The 6,000-nt window shown below is 39.3% G+C and overlaps 1 long non-coding RNA gene across 2 annotated transcripts in view; it reads left to right on the forward strand.

The window, feature by feature from the left end:
* The window catches only part of LOC115598255, a 37,155-nt gene that overhangs the window by 14,675 nt on the left and 16,480 nt on the right, over positions 1 to 6,000 (forward strand). For both annotated transcript variants that reach the window (XR_003987530.1, XR_003987529.1), the window contains exon 2: positions 1,025 to 1,135. This is a non-coding gene — a long non-coding RNA (uncharacterized LOC115598255). The remainder of the gene's footprint in view (positions 1 to 1,024; positions 1,136 to 6,000) is intronic.

The following is a 6,000-nucleotide window of genomic DNA, read 5'->3' on the forward strand; positions in this document are numbered from 1 at the left end:
TGGGTTTATGGGTTTTTTTAATTTGATTTTATGTGTATAGGCAGAACTCAAGCTTCCTTAAATGCACGTGTCTAAATGAAAAGTGAATGTAGGTACGTGAAGCTGAAAGCCAATAAAATAAAATCCTGCCAGCTGAGGACAAATGCAAAAGCAGCTTTATCTGCTCTCCTCAGCAGACTTCCTCAGGCAGGGTAAAGGATTCTACAAAATGAGCTCTTCTCCATGCTCCAAACCTCTGAGTCAGAAGTCCCCAAAATAAGTTCAAGGACAAATGGCACTCTAATAGAAGGGTTTATTGAGTTAGGTAAAATGGGAAAGTGTGATGATGAAACCAAAACAATAAATAAATATTATGGTTTGTATAACCTTTTATTATGTTGCCAAAAAGAAAACATATCCCCTCGGAAGTTAGCTGAGTTTTACCAGCTTTACAGAGTGATGAATAAATGCCTTGTTCTTTATTATAGCTCAAGTCATTCCTGTTTATGCCAGTATTTCAAGGATTATGTTTTGATTGTTCTGAAGAGGTAAAAAACTTTCTTGCTGATGAATAAACACTGACACTTTAAAATATTTGTGTACGAAATGTCTTAAAAGCCATTATGAAATACTTTCCAAAAGCACTAAGAAGCTGTTTCCCAAAAAGACAGTTTTTCTCTACATTTACTTTCATGCTAAACAGTCCAAATAAAAAGCCTTTCAGAGTTAACTAGTTTAAGCAATACCAGTGTTTTAGTGTAATGAATAACTTTTTATAGAGGACAATTGCACACAGTTCAATATCCTAGTATTTCTATTTCTGTGCCCCACCAATGCCGGGATTCTAGGGTAGAATTTCTTTCTTTGGGAAAGCTGAAGCGATCAAAACCCTGATTAACCTCTGATATTCACGTGGTGCTCTTGATCTGGAGGACCGAAGCAGTAACAAAGAGTTAATGGCAGCCATATGCTCGGGGTATTGTGGGTACTGTTGACCCAAATGTGAACTCCGCAAGTGAGTGCTGCTAACTGCTGTTTGTTTCAGGTTTGGTGCAGAGATTACTGATGAAGAGGTTGAGCTGCTACTTGACAGAATCCCCCTTGATGAAGATGGAAATGTCAGATATCCCCAGTTCATGGTCAGGTTTGAGTCATGGTATGCAGCCTATGCATTTTATTTCTCATTTCTGAGTGGAATTATTTTTAATCTAAGAAGCTCAGGTCACATTTCCAGACTGATTCTCATTTGTTAAATCCGCTCCCTTATGAATTCTTTCTGGCATGGAGTATGCCAATTACATTTAAAATTAGTTGATGTTACGGGTATATACCGCTTGTAATCTAGCTGGTGTTTAAATTCTAATTATGTATTTTCAAAGAAAGACTTCAAAGGTATGTGACATAACTTCATGCTTTCTGTAGGCTGGTAAATGAGAGAGACTTCTAAAAATAAAAGCTAATTATTTCTAGAAAAACGGTAATAAATGTACTTAATATCTCTCTAAGAGACTGAAGCATTTATGGGCCCTACATGTAGTCTGAAGTACTTCTGAAATTGTGATATTGGTTAATGGAAGCTCTACTCAACCCCCAAGGCCTAAATATGACTTAGAGATTGATTAAAATAAAGAAATGTTGGGTTAGATAGAGGTATTTTATTATTTTCAAAAAATAGGACTGAATCCCCAAAGCTGTCATGCCAGCAGCCAGTAGAAGCTATTGACATTGCTAGAATGACAAAATCTTTTCTGGAATCTGGGACTAAAGAATCCATTCCACCCATAAAATCTGAAGAAATCACTTCTATCACTTTCACGCACACATGGAACTTAAACTGCTCAAACAGGAATGCTCTGGAGATATTTAGGAGTTAAAGGTCTCTCTACTTCACATGCACACATGGAGTGTGGCACATGGGCTACTTCCTGTGCTCCAGGTAACAAACCAACAAAGTTCATTATATTGCAAACCTGATATGACTGCTTGTTCCTTTTTGTTCCATTAATGGCTCTTCCGCTCCTTTTGTTTTCCTCACTCCTTGTCTTCCCACTTCTGGAAACCTTGGGGCTGAATTCAGCTGTGCACACGTTTGCACTCAGGGTTGTTGGATGTGACACTGGTGATGCATATGCCCTTCTGAATGATATTCCCTAGGTGATCTCCAAGAGATCTTTAATGACTCCTTAACACCTTTGAGTGAGCTTTTGTTTTTTTCATAGTTTTACTTCCTCCAGTTCCTTTATAGCCCTCTGACTGGTTTGCAGCTATTCTGAAGTCAGTTGTACATTAATTTCTTTGAAGTATCTCACCTCCAGTATTCTCTGGTTGTCCAACAGTTAAGGATGCAAAGAGGAAACTGAGGGTAATGACCATCTAGCAAAGCTGCCCAGCCTTTGAGAAACCAGAAGCATAAACAATGAAATATAGAGAGATGCCTAACATCCTTCCTCTTGCTGTGCACTCAGCTGCAGTAACCCTCCTCTGTTCTTTCTGACTTTCTTTCTCACACAAACATTGCATCAGCTCCCGTGTTGAGATAAATTCTGAAATTAAGAGAAGCTGGTGCCTCGAAGAGGCAAGATCCTTCTTCTCAGCAGTCTTGTCTTTGTGAATCAACTCATGAATTAGGATGAATCTAAACGCCACGTTTATTTGAGCTATTTTTTTTGTTTACCTGCAGTTAGTATGACACACTTTCACCACAAAAGAGCTGAATTTAGCCACGGCTGTACCACTGGCTGTCACCTTGTCTTGAAGTGTACATGTAAGAGTACACACAGATACTCATAGCCCTTTAGGAGATCTATCACTGAGCCTTTTCTTCAATAATAAATAACTGTGTAATATCCTTGAGGATGCCAGCAATACAGTAGTTAACATGCAGGCTGGCATCTGACATTCTTGTGGGCTGGGAGCAAAACTGAACACCATTATATGTAGGGACACATGGGATACCTAATTTATACTAACCTGGCTCTGCTACCTTCAGGCCCTTTGCAGTCAAAGTGCAAAATAAAAGCTTACCTCTCTGATTGACATCTACCATGGAAACACAGACTTTTAGAAACTCAAGCCTTTGCTGCTGATTTTCAAAAGTCAGTTAAAACATTGGGTCTGGCCGCATTAAGCAATGCAGGAAGGAATCTACAGTGATTTGCAAGTTAAAGCTGCCTGCTAGAAATGAGAGTCCACTGGGAAGGGAGCCTGGACACAGCAGACAAATGCCACACTAAGTGCAAAAAAAGCTTATGGGGTTATGAGGGCTCTTTCCTTCAGATCAGCCAGGGAACTACAGGCGTGAGTAGCCTCATATCTTCCCTCAAATAATAATGGGATTTTAGATGCTGAGCTAACATCTCTTGCCAGTGAGATACTAAACAATCTGCTCAGAACCTTCAGGAATCTGAATAGTCAGCTTCAGAAATCAAATATATGGCCAAGTCTTGCACAACTCCTGTACTTGGTTTGCTGTCAAATACCACCAAGATTAGGCTTAGATTAGACACATGACCACTAGCTACATCTGGGCTTTTTTGCTAGGGAACCCTCAGATCTACCAACACTGTCAGACCCACAGATATATCATGTATGGGGAAAAGAGAATGAATATTGTAAAGAGAAGTCGTCTGACTCAATTGCAGGACAAAGAGTTATTAGATTAGTATCTTAAAATAGTGGAGGAGGGAGTTTTAGGAATGAAAAGGTACAGCCTGACTTTTGTCATAGATGAGAGAATAGAAATTTATCTGCAGTCATTTTTTTTAACCTATCAGTCCTATTTCCAAGTCAGCCTTCAGAATTCACTGAATCTAGCAATTTCTAAGATTAGTATCATGCTTACACCTGTTGTTTAGACATAGTTTGTATTCATACAGAAATCATGACACATTCCGTGGCACAATTCTGTATCTGAATGTGATCCAAACAAATAATTATATATGCTCACTGGAACTATTCTTGTACAGAGGTTTAGTGTAGTGTGATCAGTAAAACCTAACATGTTTTTCTATAATGGCATTTCCTACTAGTGAGTGGATTAATAAACACAAAAGTTATTAAGAGCCTGCTATAGGCATATTAGACAGAAGTGAGACAAAGTTTCTAAGAAAATGTAATATTTTGAGTATTACCTTTGAAACATTAGAAAAGGCTTGCATACTTGAAGTGGCTTTTACTGCTCAAAGACTCCAAGAGGAAGACTCTACTTCAGCAGGCAAGCACAGCGCGGCAGTAGCTTGGCCCCTACTTCCCAATCTGCAAATTGGTGACTATAGCAGTAGCAGACTGTTTGCATGCACAAGACAGAAAGGAGATATTATGGCAGAATCAATGCACTGGTTGCCTGCCTGTTTCCCTCACAGTACATTCTTAGAGGAAAAGTTTAGCCAGGTTCAGTTTTCTTGATTTTTGTTTAATAATGGTACTTTTGATTCCTTGCCTTTTTCGGTGGTGCTTTGTTGTCACCTGTGCCTTGTGTGTGGCACAGATAGAACATCTTCCTTCAGTTTCAGAAGGAAAATTACACTGTGTTTGTTCCTTGTACAGTACATGCAGGAACAAATTATATACGCCTATTTTATAGGTTAGGGTTTGAGAAGTGCTCAACACACACCCTGATGTGAGTGAAAACTGGTTTAAATGCCCTCCCAAACTTTATCTTTTAAGATGGAGCTGCTACATAAAAAAAGGTTTTTGAAAACCCTAAGTACTTTGACTCACTAAATGTATTTATTGCTATTCTATAAGAGGAAAGGAGAGTGCTAAAATATTGTGTGAGCTGTTCTCCCAGCTGATAGCTTTATTAGGGAACACTGACACCAAGTCACTTGGGTGAAAAGCAGAGAACCATTATCGCTCTGCAGAACAGTTATTTTGCCTTGTAGATGAGCTTTTTAAAAGTTGTATGGTTTTGATGATGCTGATTGAGAATTTATAGTGTCACCTACACTAGACCCTGATGAGTTCAAACCATAGTTCAAACCTACAAAGGTGGAACAGTCTGCACAGTAGAGCATTTACATACTAGTTACACCTTTAAAGTTTGCTGTATCATTTATAGAGTTCTACTGGTACAACCTGTTCTAGATTTCAGACAGTTTGTGACAACAGGCAGGCATGATTAGTACAAAGAATGAGTGTCAGCTTTCAGTGCTGCCTCTGACAAGCAGCTAAGGTGAGAGACAACATACAGGTTAAAATTTAATCCCATCCTTTCAAAACCATGTGTCCTTGCATCTCCCACCCTCTAAAGCTAATGTTTTCCCTCTTGTCTCTCCAAATCAAAATTACATGTAGGAGGTGAGTGTTCTGATCTGATTGCCAGATTTCTCATTCCTGACCAGCTGTTAAGACACAGTTCCCTGTGACAATACACAGCTTTTCCCTCCTGCACTCTACTGAGCCCATAGGTCAGCCAGCCTCAATACAGCTTCATTTTGTTTCTTAGTTTTCTAGCTTTAGAGCCACTTCTTTTTATTATTATTTCCTTCAGATTGGATGCCAAAAGGCTTGGAAAACAAATATTGTAGTCACGATTTTAAATTGGAAAGAAAAGCTGAAGAAGAAAAAGGAATATTTGAAGAACTACTTTTTTCAGATGTGACCTAGATCCTATGAAGCTTTGATAGGGCAGAAAATGTCTGACAGAAAGACAGACAGCAAGGATGCTCTCTTATCCACAGGAGCACAAGAGAAGGAGTAGGAAGGAGAAGGAGAGGAAAATGACAGGTGATGTGAAGAGCAGAGAGGTAGGTAGACAGAGTAAGTCAGTGAGACAGTTCAGAGCAATGCTGTGTTACTGTCCAAGAAGAGATTTTATTGGAACCTGAAAGCTGAGACATGTGAGGGTGAACCCATGATGCCTGTAGGTCTTTATTGCTATTGGTTTGAACAGCAGCTCACTCATCTGTGAGTAACTCAGAATTGCCATATCCACATCCATCCCTAAATGGCACAAAGTTTTTCTTCAGTGTGAGAGGTGCAGCCAACCAGCTGCTGCTCATCTGGGTTATATTTGTCAGC

The sequence above is a fragment of the Calypte anna genome, chromosome 4A (genome assembly GCF_003957555.1).
Source record: "Calypte anna isolate BGI_N300 chromosome 4A, bCalAnn1_v1.p, whole genome shotgun sequence".
Classification (NCBI taxonomy): domain Eukaryota; kingdom Metazoa; phylum Chordata; class Aves; order Apodiformes; family Trochilidae; genus Calypte; species Calypte anna.